This window comes from Cimex lectularius, unplaced genomic scaffold, assembly GCF_000648675.2.
Source record: "Cimex lectularius strain Harlan isolate CLEC.00 unplaced genomic scaffold, Clec_2.1 scaffold100, whole genome shotgun sequence".
In the NCBI taxonomy this organism is placed as follows: domain Eukaryota; kingdom Metazoa; phylum Arthropoda; class Insecta; order Hemiptera; family Cimicidae; genus Cimex; species Cimex lectularius.
In genome coordinates this window covers 783703-797598 of record NW_019392663.1, presented here as the reverse complement: position 1 = coordinate 797598, position 13896 = coordinate 783703, and the positions used below count along the sequence as shown (strand labels likewise).

Here is a 13896-nt window from a genome sequence, read left to right as displayed (position 1 = left end):
CAATATATTTTGCATTGTATAAATTCACCTTTTTTCCACATCCTACATGTATTTGTTAAATTTAAACAATGTTTGTAAATCCCATGCCCTGAAGATGATCTCGATAAAGATCGAAACGTTGGCACGATAAAGAAAATGTTTTTCTGAAAATTACATCACACCAGACCGCATCTCTCGATTTCTGAATAATAAATAAAAAGGCATTTTGTCAAATAATCAAGAAAAAGTTATTGAAATTTATATTACGTAATTCTATGAAGTAGAAACCTGAATACTTTGAAAATCTTAACATTATTGGATAGCATTTCACTTGGTAATACTTTAGTGGTTCCTGCCTCAAAAATATCGAGCCTTAGATGATCTTATTTCATACGACTAACAATGCACGGGCTTAAAAATAAATATTGTTTAAACATTGCAGAACTCAAAAATGAAAACATCGACGAACGTTTTCCCCCTTTATTGGGAAATACTTGTGCCACAAATTTCTTCCACATTTCATTTGCCTCCTTCCTCCTCCATGTACCGTCTGTTAGTGTGAACTTACGATTAGGAAGAAAACAATTCCTACACTCAAAAGGAGTGTAAACCGATAACATTTGCATTACAGCCATTAGATTTCGTCGTCCGATTGACCAAATAACTTCTTTCAAATAATAGTCTTTATGTAAGGTATTGGGTGAAATGAAAAAGTTAGTGTCACGAGCGGGACTCGAACCCACGACCTTCGGCTAAATAAGCCGCTGCTCTACACTTGAGCTATCGTGACTTCGATCCACTCGGAAAGGTAGGTTGAGATGGGAAGTTGGTGTCCGAGTGGATCGAAGACTCAGCTCAAGTGGTAGAGCAGCGGCGTATTTCGCCGAATGTCGGGGTTCGAATCCCGCTCATGACACTAACTTCTCCATTTCAACCATACCTTAAATAAGCATTAATTAATTTACATTATAGTTACATTCTTGCAAAACTTCAAGTCGGTCAGAATGAATAGCCGTATCAGAAAAACGACCTAACTACAATTTCAATACCCTTCAGACCTCAACGAAAAATATCATTCGGCCCTAATAACTCATTAAAATTATGGATTACACTGAAAATTACGCAGTTTCGAAGACACATTTAAACAGCCACATAAAAATTTAAAAGTTTTATTGTTTTGTAACTTTTTAAATTAAGAACTACTTTGCAATATATTATTTGACTGTATGATAGCAATAGATAATGCCGTCTGTCATTTTTAAATATGAAATGGGACTCATATTTTCAGCATTATTTTTATTGACATCTGTAAAATGCTTAGCGTGCAGTTTGGTCGTTCGTTCGTGTTGATGATCAGTATGATCGGGAGTGACCGAGTACGTTCATCACCCCAAAGACCTCAACAAAAAACATTATGTCGACCGTTAGTTTCAAATACTGACCGAGCTCGTATAAGCTTTAAAGTACACAATAAAAACACAAATTCTGTGAGATCTGCAAAGGGATTAACGGAAATAGAGGGTCAAAACACACAGGCAGATGGCTTCTTCACCGTACGGGTAAAATGAATATTTATATTATTAGATATTTGTGAATTCTGTCACTATTCTCAACGGGCCCGTTAAAATTCAAATCGCCGTAATTATTTTAAGTAAGGTCTTTAATTAGTGGATACCAGTGAAGGAAAACAGAGAATGGACCTGCGCAGATGTGGCGGTGCCGGGGGTTCGATATGTGCGGGGAGAATCGACCTGGGGGATGACGTCGGCCTGGACATAAACCCACCCCCGATCATCTGTTGGAAACTGTTGCGCCTCCGGATCAATTTCCTACGGACTATTTATTAATGTTAACCCGTTATACACCGCCAACCCCGGGCGAAGGCTATTAAATATTTAAGGACGGACGCCCATCCCCCAGAGGATTTCGGGTTTATGACACAATTGGGGCCAACTGTCAGAGAGGGTGGGCCGAGGGTCTTGTTTACTTTCTAGTTTTCGACCACCATTGAGCTCCTAGCATTTCTTTCCTTGGAATAATAACAAGACACGACTGACACCAGCATTGTAAATAAAACCATTAAGTTCTACGTCCGATGAAGGATGAAAATCCAGGACAGTTTTAAATGAAATACTAAAGGGTAGAGGGAGATTGAGAACGTAAAGTTTAAGAAAAATCGTTGGATGTGTATTGTATTATCATAGGCTATATGTGTTCTTTGCAACGCTAATTATTTACTTATTCTAAACTGAATTAAGCCGTTCATTTTAATCTGAAAAGTCAATTAGCACAAACTTCATTGAAGTTATTTCTGTCATGTAGGACAGAAGACTAAAGGCAAGCGGAAAATGGTGTTTTTTTAGAAGAAAAAGAGTGGGCTGTGAAATAAATATTTATTTATCCTACATATATACGTATTTACATGACGCATCTCTTAAGGTCAAACAGGTAAATAACATACCAAAAGACCAATTTTCAAAAAAATAAAATTATGAAACATTTTTAATACTATGTCGTGTTTAGTGACCGTATAACATACCAAAAGACCAATTTTCAAAAAAATAAAATTATGAAACATTTTTAATACTGTGTGGTGTTTAGTGACCGTATAACACACCAAAAGACCAATTTTCAAAAAAATAAAATTATGAAACATTTTTAATACTGTATTGTGTTTAGAGACCGTATAACATACAAAAAGACCAATTAAAAAAAAAAAAAATTATGAAACATTTTTAATACTGTGTGGTGTTTAGAGACCGTTATTCGGAGATCGTGAGATGCGATCCTATGTTTACAATTTTTTTAAAATGTATTGTGCCTTTGTCGTTAATTGTGGTGTTTGGCTGTGTTAGTGTGGCATTTGTGAAGTTAACGTTGTTTTTGATGTGAGTAGGATACCTTGTGTTGTCTGCATTTCAACAAAAAAGTTCTCTGATTGATAGCCGATGAAAGTTTCTTCTCATTGTTGGCGATGTCCTTCATCTCACGATCTCCAAATAATCATTTTTAATACTGGGCATGATCGAATCTGATAAACCGTGTCAGCGGTAATCGCCAAATAGATACAACATGCACTGAAAAGGCTCTTATTGCTATCTAACATTTAGATTGTAACATTGTAACGAGATCATGTTGAAATATTAACGATTCAAAAGGGATGGTTTTCAAAACAGAACCTCGTTTCAAGCTTGTTTCGTTAACTTTTTTTACAATTGAACGTTCCCTAGAAAAACATGTGATATTGAGGTTGGTTTGTATAATAAAGAAAGAAATCCTGCACAACAGAGTGGGATATATAATTTGAATCTAAAAATCGTGATCTTTCTAACTTGCGTTGTTCTAACTGACGAGTTTTATTGAATTTTAAGCAAATTTATTGATGCACGGTTTGAATGATTCTTTAGGCCTTGTATGTCAGATTGTGAAACATATAAGGCGACTTCTGAAGAAATTTGTTGTGAAACAGATCTAATCATGTACAAAAGACAAGAATGTAAAAAAAAAATTGTGTTCCTTTTTCTGATGTTTTGTATTTTTAATAAGTCTAGAATTATAATCACGTTTAATTTAAACTGTTTTATACTAGAAAATTTAAAAAATTACAGCTAAACAGTAAATTAATTATGAATTGCATTGGATAGTCGTTGAACCGAAAGGTCTTCAGAACTTGGGTGCAAACTGATCCGCCTGTTCTCGCTGTTCGTTTGGAGTCGTTGAACCGAGAATAGGCGGGCCACGATGAGTTCCTGACGGTAGTAAACTAATTGTTCAGTAGCGGAAACGAGTCCAAATCTGGTTCATAATAGAAACAAAAAAAGAAAGCACGGCTGTATTTTACATTACCTCGTAAAAGTTTTTCTCGAGAAGGTCGTCGTGCAAAGGAGGAGCGTGGGGCACTGGATGACTGGACGGGAGAAGAAATAGAAGAGAAGTGAACAAGAAGAAAGTGGTAGTGGAAGACGGCCGTCCTGGATCAGCTGTTCAACCTTGGGCATACGGCGACCCCCGGGGAAACGTACCTGTACGCTTTAAAACCAGAAAACCCGGGCGGATTACAAATAACCGGTTACCTGGAAAACGGTACGTTCTAAATCGGTTATCGGCCTAGAGAAAAATTCCCTGGAACGGTAGTACATGAATAAAGGAGCACAAATCAAAATTAAAACTCTACGAATAATTCACGAACTTAGGCTTTTAATTAGAAAATATGAAAGATGTACGAAGAAAAATTTATATCTATTAGTTTGCTTGACTTTCCTTTGGATCAATTACAAATCAAACATTAAAAAAGCACGAATAGAATAGAAATGCTTTTTATTTATTTCCCCAAAATAACATGCAAGTATGAACTATACAAAAAGCATATACACATTTGAGAAATCATCTGTCTGCGGAAGTTGGAACGCATGATATGTTTATAATATATACAAGAGGCATTGAATCCTATATTAAACCAACTACAGAGAAAAAATAATACAATAAACAAGCGTGCATATATAAACAATTTCACAAAATGTAACAAATAAATTAGTTTAGTCCATAGCGAATTTATAACTCATAACAACTGTTAATAAATATATAAATATAGTATACAGTTAATCTTTTTATGTAAGGTTTTAATTGAAATGAAAAAGCTAGCTGCCACGAGCGGGATTCGAACCCACGACCTTCACGACACCAACTCGCTCGTGGCAGTAGCTTTTTCATTTCAATTAAAACCTTACATAAAAATCTTAATTAATTGAAAGAAGTAATTTGATCAATCAGACCACTAAATATAATGAATTTAATAAGTAAAACGAAGTAAACTTCACTAACAGCTCCCCATGGCCACTTCATATGTCGCCGAAAATCGAATCCTGATTACACATTTGAAAAATGGCAAAAAGAAGGTAAAATTCGAAAGGTTGTAGATTGAGATGGGGAGTTGGTGTCCGAGTGGATCGAAGTCACGATAGCTCAAGTGGTTAGAGCAGCTGCGTATTGAGCCGAAGGTCATGGGTTCGCATCCCGCTCGTACCACTACCTTTTTATTTTGACCAAAACCTTACATAAAAATGTTAATTAATTATTATTAAATTTGTTTTCTTTTTATCAAAGTCGCCAAGTAACATTTCATTGTCATTGCAAGTAAACGTGTCGGTTGAAAACCTGTTGGTTCATTTTTTCCTTTTCATTCCTAGTTGTGATTTGTCCAGTTTGTGTCTAGTCGGGCGGTGCTTTCTTTTTTTTAATCCACGAAAAACAAATATACGTTAGTTAACTAAATCCAAAATGACCACCTAAAATACCTAGTGAACAAGTGTTTAACAAGATTCACACTCTACAATAGTTAAGGTACTTAAATTCCATCTTAAGACTTCAACCTGTCCAATCGTTCAATAAGTAAGCGACAAAATAATCCTTTTCGGATTTTTCTTGAAACTCTATGCTTGGGTTATTTATAAAAAGATGAAATCGTCAAAGTCCCTTGAATGTTTTTAATAACTAAACTGGCACTGACGTCTTGTGGCAGGTTTAATATGCAGTGACAAATGGCATGACGTGATAAAATGCAGAATTTAAAGCGGGAAATTTTTGTATAAATACCCTTTGAAAAGCATTTTTCCATTATCTCTTACAATAAATAAAACATATTTTGATTAATATATATCAAGAAATGACGTGCTGGGTTTAGTTACTGAAAAATGCTTTTTCACTACTTAAAAATGTTGGAAATGTATACAATAAAAATTTATGAAAGACGATGGATATTACCTTACCCAGTTCATAATTGTGAAAAATATAAAATATTCTTCTGGTAGAGGTCTTCTTTAAAGGTTTGTCCTTTGAAAAGATATTTTTTCCAATTATATCGTGTCCAATTAGACAAAAATTCATAACTAACTACATAAAATTTTGTTTACTCATAGGAAATTGCTATTGCAAATGTTAAATATATTTTTTAACTCAGTTTTTAACTTTAGATCCAAGCAAAAAACTCGTTCATTACCATTGCCATGTCCAACTTTTCTATATTTTTTCTTCTGAATCCATGAAAATAAATATATGTACCTCTGTTGAATAAACCAACAGTTCGCCACTGGCATGCCTAATTTGCCACAAATCGTCAAATAACTGAAGAAAAATGAGTTTATGGATTTTTATATACTCAGACACCCTTTCCAAGGATATGAACAAAGAAGAGAGAATAATTGTAATATCGATTAGTCCCCTATTTTCTCAAACGGTGTTGGAGTAATTAATAAACTTAGATTTTTTAAAAACTTAACCTACGCTAAATATCGTATGTGTGGCATGATAATAACTAGACTGATCTGTTAACAATCAAACCATATACAAGTTTTTTTTTCTATTTTTCTAACACTTTCAAACTATCGCTAATAAATTACTTTTTACTGTTATGCTTTTCCCATAATTCAGTTTTCTCTTTTTTTAAAACTAAAAAAAGAACTTTTTTGTCTTGTTAACTAACGTTGCAGTCAAATATATATGTTTTAGTTTTTATTGTTTATTTAATTTTTTTTTAAATTCAGAAATTCGCAATAGCAGAGGTGCTTTTGAAAAAAGAAGAAAAGGACTAAAGCGGGGAACTCACCCGATGAAATGCTATGCGACGCTACCCGACGCAAATCCAAAGTCCAATTTTCCGTAAGATTGTATTACAGCCGTGCACATCTGCCCGATGCTATGCAACGCTACCCTACTCTACGCTACGCGATTCCCGTCCAGATTTTCGTCGAGTAGCTTCGAGTACAGTCGAAGACAAAAGAACAGGACTCTCATATTTTTATTCAAACTACATGTAACTACTTCGAACAACATCTTACCAGACCATCAATTTGGCTTTCGAACCCATCATTCCACCACTCATCAACTTCACAGAGTGACAGATTTCATTACTTCGTGTCTCGAGCAGAAACTGTACGCGACTGGAGTGTTTCTAGATGTTTCTCAGGCCTTCGACAAAGTATGGCATGAGGGATTATTATATAAATTAAAATTATTTTTACCCCAGGCATATTATCTGATTATACAATCATACCTTAAAGAGAGATTTTTCGCAGTAAACCAGGGTACGGAGACTTCTGGGATGGAAGAAGTGCTTGCGGGTGTGCCACAAGGGTCAATACTCGCTCCGCTGTTGTACACAATTTTTACTTCTGATATGCCCACAAATGAAAATACACTTACCGCCACATACGCAGATGACACCGCCATATTAACAAGCCATCTCTCTTCTACACAAGCTTCACTCATGTTACAAAACCACATATCAGCAATTGAGAAATGGAGCAATCTTTGGAAAATAAAGTTTAATCCCTCAAAGTCACAACATATCACCTTTACACTCCGTCGTGAGACTTGCCCTAGCATATACTTATACAATGAACCTATTCCACAATCCGACAAAGTTAACTATTTAGGACTTACATTTGATAGAAGACTAACTTGGAATCCACACACACGATTAAAAAAACAGACACTGAACAAACGATTTAAAATTCTTTATTACCTACTCAACAGACAATCAAAATTACCATTAAAATCAAAACTTTCGACATACACATACCTACTCAAACCAATTTGGATGTATGGGTGCCAAGTATATGGATCGGCCAAGTATTCCAATATTCAAAGATTACAAAGTTTTCAATCCAAAATTTTAAGACTAATTGTTTCTGCCCCATTTTATGTAAACAATAATACACTTCACAGAGATCTTCAAATCCCAACAGTTTTTTCATCCATCAAAACATATTACAGACGTTTTCATAGTAAATTACAAAATCACACCAACACACAAATACAATTACTCCATTCCCCACAATTACCACGTAAACGTCTGAAAAGAATATGGATAAGAGACCTCTTAAATGATTAATATAATTTCATTAATCCAGAGCGGCTGCCAATGGGTAGCTTTCTCTATAACGCCCATAATGCCAAACACACAGTCTGAAATCCAATCTGCTGGTTGTATATCATGCATGTACAGTTGTAGATATAAATAAATGAAGTCAAAAAAACTACATGTATTATTGTTGTTATATTAATTACAACATACTTATTTTAATATAAACCAAATTAACCGAGATTTAAAAAAATTCATTAGTTTTTTTTTTAAATTAATTTTAGTGGTTTGGTATAATATTGATCAAAACACCGAAATACCATTTGTTGATATGATGAATTTAACCAACAATTTATTAGGTTTTGCTCAAAAAATTACACCGTTTTCACAAATAGTCAAAACAGGACACTCATATTTTTTGTGGTTTATTTCAAACTATGTATATGTAATTTTGGCGTTATATTAATTCTTATTTTAATGTAAACCAAATTAAACGAGATCAAGAATTCATGAGTTTTTATAAAAATTATTTGATTGTGATGGTTAGGAAGAAAATTTATCAAAACACCGGAAGAACTTTATTTAAAACAATAAGCTTAACAAACAATTTATTACATGGTTGTGGTCATAAAATTTAACTAACAATTTATTACTTGGTTTTGCTCAAAATAATGCATTAAGAACAAAAGAGGCGTTGCGATTGCGATACTGATTTGTGTTACACGCTGTGTAGTCGCACACCCTATCAAAACATGACAAGGCGTCGAGTAGCGTCGCATTGCGTTGCATCGGATAAGTGTGTTCCCCGCTTATTTATAGTCGCCGTGTCAATGTCACCGTTTCGATCCGTTAGTTCAAACTTTTTCAAGCCATCTTCCGAATTACTCCATTTATCAACGGTTGTTCATTGTTTTTCGTGAAAGCTCCGTCGAGGTAAGTCGAAAGTAAACGAGAAGGGATTTAGCGTGTCATCGATAGGTCGACACGGAACGCGCGCGTTATGCGCATTTCTTGAACCTGGACGCAATTCAAGTGGCATTGCGAATTCTGCCATTCTGAAATAGAAGATCTTAGTTCGTGCCAGTGGGCAAATCGGGTTTCGCAATACCAGGAACCACTGAAGGTCGAAATACGTGGTCGCAATGTTGCGGACGGCTTGCAATTATCGGGGTCGTCGAACCCATTCTACCCTGTTGTCGTTTACCCGCCTAAACCATTTCCACTGCTCTTTATTATTTACGACGAGGCCGTAACGCTCAATATTTGTATCAACTTCTATAGACCACCCATTTAATTCGGAAACGATAAAATTTAGCAAAAAATGGTCTCATACCCCAAGTTAATTTTGGCTAGGAATCGCGTGGTGGCTAACAGATTTAACATAACTTTCTCATCTAGCTGGGAAATGACGCTAACTTTGTTATTGTAAATGAGAATAAGATATTTTTGTTGTACAATTCGATTCTAGAGCTTATTTTATGCCATTTTTACTGAAAGGAAAATTTTGATTCGCTTGACCATTTCTGTGTTATGCCCGACGGAAGACGCTTGAGGGGTATGCTTTTTTTAACAAGTTGGCTTTCCCTGTTTATTTCGAAAACCATTAGCATTAGCAAATAAATTTAGGATAGGAATCGTCTCAGAATAGGGTACGGATGGATCATGGGGTTGCTTTCATGCTTATCTTGTATTAATTTAAAAAAATGTTTTTTTTAAAAAGGATTTTTTTATCATCATCGATACCATTTTAGTTTTAAAATGACTCAGCTGTTGTTATTGTATTGTTACAGATTTGACCAATTATTAAAATTTGTTTGTAATAAATCCATTATATTTCGTGGTCCGATTGACCAAATAACTTATTTCAATTTATTAATCTTTATGAATGTAGGTTTCAGAAAATCATTTTCTTTATCGTGCCAACGTTTCGATCTTTATTGAGATCATCTTCAGGGCTCAAAGTGTTTGTCTTCTGTGTAATTGTGCCATTCTTGCGTGTCGTGTCGAGAGTTATGTAAGGTATTGTTTGAGATAAAAAAGTCAGTGTTACGAGCGGGATTCGAACCCACGACCTTTGGCTCAATCCGCCCCTGCTCTTACCGCTCGTGACGTTTTTATCTCAACCAAGACCTTACGTAAAGTTTAATTAATTTGTAATAAATGCTCAAGTACGCTCCCTTTGATGAGCATAGCTCTGCTCATTTAAGAAATTATTCATTTGTGGCCTTTTCTATTATTTGTGAGAGGATTTCTCTGCAAGCCGTTGTTTTAGTTCTTGGACAGTCAATACTGGAGGAGATGGATTGGCATTCACTCGATTCTTCAATGCCCTCCAAAGAAAATAATCCGGGGTCACCTTGTGTGTCTATCCATCTCCCTGCATGGTTCATATCCAAGTAATTAGTATCGACGCGACTGTTGTGAGCAGGGCAACCGTCTTGTTGGAATCACATCCTTCGCCTGGTGTATAGCGAACTTCTCTTCATGAGAACAGGGTGGATATTTTCTAGAAAAGAACGATACCGTTCCCCGTTGAGTGTTTCGCTCAAAAAAGTGATCCAAGAAGCTGGTTACCGAGTAATCCACACCAAACATTAGTGAAATTGACTGTTTGATAACGCTTTTGAATATTCCAACGAGGATTTTCTGTTGCTCTGAAAACACTGTTGTGCCTATTCAAAATCTTATTTTAGAATTTGGATTCGTCAAACCACAATATTAGGCTAAGCAGGTCCGGTTATATATATCGGACTCTTCCACAGTGACCCTACGAGTACTGGGCAAGGCGCTGACCTCGCAAGTACAAAAATAGAACGTTAAGAATTGCCGCCCCCTTCCCCAAGATCGATCACTCGATGATAAGAAAAGCCCTTTGGAAGCACGTTCTATCAAATTCGAGAGTTGCTTTTAAAGCCAAAACGCACACAATATGTAATATTTGAATGGCAAAAACGGATATTAACTAGGCATGACAGGGCGGATTTATTCTCCCCGAGGACGTTCCAGTCTCGATTAGTGGTACAATCGTTCTAGCCAATAGGTACCACACTTTTAATTAACTCCAACGAACGGTTAAATGTAATAATCATAAATTCATAATAATTCCACATAAACTATCCCATTAATTATTGGATGTCATCTAACGTTTCACGTTACAGGAAATAATGTAAGCTCATAAAACAGCGTTCTGTTTTTATGTAGATTCAACTGAAATCAAGTCTGACATTGACATTCCATGCCGAAAACTGCAACATAAAGTGATTAAGTTCACAACTGATAAATCTATTTGTATAATGGCCCTATACACAGAAATAACAGTTTATCTGTTAGTTTTTGAATCCTGACCGAAAGACTAAACTGCACGACTAAACGTCACTGAACTGAGTGTGTGTAGTTAAAATTCTACACGGCGGTCCATTTTTTCTATTTTTTCATTCCGTTGTGTCGGTTCACCTTGCTGTTTGTCCCTGGTGAAAAAATGCAATTAAATGTTGTCTTTTCATAGGTGCTTCAATTTTGGAGGAGTAGAACAATTGAAAAATAACGTAAAGAAGAAGAGTTAAGGAAGAATAGGGAATGGGTGGATAGGAGCATACCTGGTGGTATGTATGCTCGAAGAATTATGTAGTATTTTATATAATATAAATTATATAATATTTTATATAATTTATATTATATAAAATATATAATTTATCATTGTTCGGAGATCGTGAGATGCGGTCTGACGTAGGTTTTAGAAAAACATCGTCTTTATCGTGCTAACGTTTCTATCTTTATTGACATCATCTTCAGAGCTCAAAGCGTTGATTTTCTGCGTAATTGTGTCATTCTTGTGAGTCGTGTTGATAGTGCCCTCACAAGAATGAAGAATTGAGTGATACAAGAATAACACAATTCCGCAGAAAACAAACACTTTGAGCACTGAAGATGATCTCAATAAAGACCGAAACGCTGGCACGATAGAGAAAATTTCTTCTAAGACGGCATCTCACGGTCTCCGAATAATCATTGACTAACGGTCTCTAAACACCACACATATATAATTGATATTAATATTACATATAATTGTGTATAATTTTTTTACAATTCAACTGAAAACTGTACAAATCACAGGAATCCATCTGAACATGGGAACTTTTTCCAACTGAAATGAAATCCCAGTCAATACTTCGGTGTGTTATTTATACAGATTGCTACAGGACCGATTTTTTTCATTATTAAACTCATAAAAACCTATCTATGAAGCTATATACAAACAAGCCAAAGAATTTGGTACCTGGTATACAGTATATCCCAATTTCAGAATCATATATCGGTGCGAGTACCTCAAGGGCATAAAAAATAAGCAACTTCATAAAAAATTCAATTTTAAGAGGGAGTTATATTTAAAATAGAATGTTAAACTGTACACATATGCAAATATGGAATTCCGGTTCGTCCTTATGTTGTTTTTTTAGACTCAAGAGTGAAGAATTTGAAATATTTATTTCCCACACTATCTAAATTATGTTAATGCAAAACAATTAAAACACACTTTTGATCAAAATTCGATCCTAATAACAAGGAGAAGGGTATCGGTAAACTTTTGTTTTCATTTTTGGGGAGACATGCCGTTCTTCAACGTTTTGATGAATTTTATCATATTTAGTGGCCCATTGACCAAATAACTTCTTTCAATTTATCAATCTTTTTATGTAAGGTTTGCTATGCGATCAACAAGCCTTCACTACGATGTTGATTAGGATTCGGGTTGTGGTCTTCAAACATATGAATCAACCCGAATCCTAATCAACCTTTTATGTAAGATTTTGGCTGAAATGAAAAAGCTAGGGCCACGAGCGGGGTTCGAACCCACGACCTTCGGCTCAATACGCCTCTGCTCAGATTACTAGTTAAGTAAATAATGTAAGAAGATAATGGATTTTATTTTAACATTAATAAGTTGAGTAGTGCATTAAATTTGGACATAAATTTATATACTATTTTAAAAGATATATAACCATTCTGCTCATGTAATTTAAGTTTATTTGTATTACTTTTAAGAAATATTAAAAAAGGAAAGTTTATTTTAAAAGGTACAGTTTAAATCCATTATATTTCGTGGTCTGTTGACCAAATTACTTCTTTCAATTAATTTATATTTTTATGTAAGGTTTTGGTTGAAATGAAAAAAAAAAATGCCAAGGACAAAAAGGAGGGAAAATTCGAAAGGTTGTAGTTTGAGACGGGGAGTTGGTGTCCAATTGGATTGAAGACACAATAGCTCAAGTGGTTAGGACAGCAGCGTATTGAGCTGAAGGTCGTGGGTTCGAATCCCCCTCGTGACACTAGTTTTGATTAACCTTCAATACTCTGTTATTCGGGTTTATTATGCCGATATGATAACTGCTTCATCTGGCTACTGATTTGGCCACTCCAGTGCTTTCAGTTTGATTTAGTTTTGAATTAGTTTCTCCTTGTTCCTTCATGAGTTTTTACGTATATACATTTTTTGTCGGTCTTGGAAAATCTCTATTAGATTTATTATATATATATTTTTTTTTAAACCTTGATATGTGGTTGAAGTGACTCTTAGTGTATGACTAAACTAATTAGTTTACTGAATGCTGAGCAAAATTACATGCATTATTTTAAGACAGAATTTTTAAACTGAAATAACTTGTATCATATTTTCAATGTGCAGATGATATCCTTTAAATGCAGCAGAAAAAAAAGTTCGGTGGATATGCCATACCATATGCAAGAAAACGTTGGAAAGGCGCAATAAGACCGAATTTAAAGTCTTATAATAACAGCCCTTCGTTCTAATAAGAAGTATTAGCCAAAACGCCGAGCTAATATCGAAACAGGAATTCTATATTACGAAATTTCTCGTTTTAAAGGTCGTATCTTTATGCTTGAAAATGGTTACGATTGATCAGATTTTTTCTCATCCGGCGAATGCTCATTGCCCGTAAATCCAGAGTAAGAAGAGGTATTTCAACAACCTCGCGGACGCTTCTGGTAAAGCTCACAAGGATTTTTTTCAGAGACGTAAAACCGCAGAGTAAAAACAGCAA

General features: G+C 35.0%; 1 protein-coding gene across 4 annotated transcripts in view; it reads right to left on the bottom strand.

Moving 5' to 3' along the window:
• LOC106663673 (protein yippee-like 2) overlaps nt 1–13896 on the bottom strand; it is a 110904-nt gene that overhangs the window by 58660 nt on the left and 38348 nt on the right. Inside the window, exon 1 of one of the 4 annotated variants that reach the window (XM_024224939.1) lies at nt 3826–3844. The exons of the other annotated variants lie outside the window; for them this stretch is intronic. The gene's annotated coding sequence lies outside the window, so the exon portion shown is untranslated. Of the gene's footprint in view, nt 1–3825; nt 3845–13896 lie in introns of those variants that run through there. 4 annotated transcript variants of the gene reach the window in all.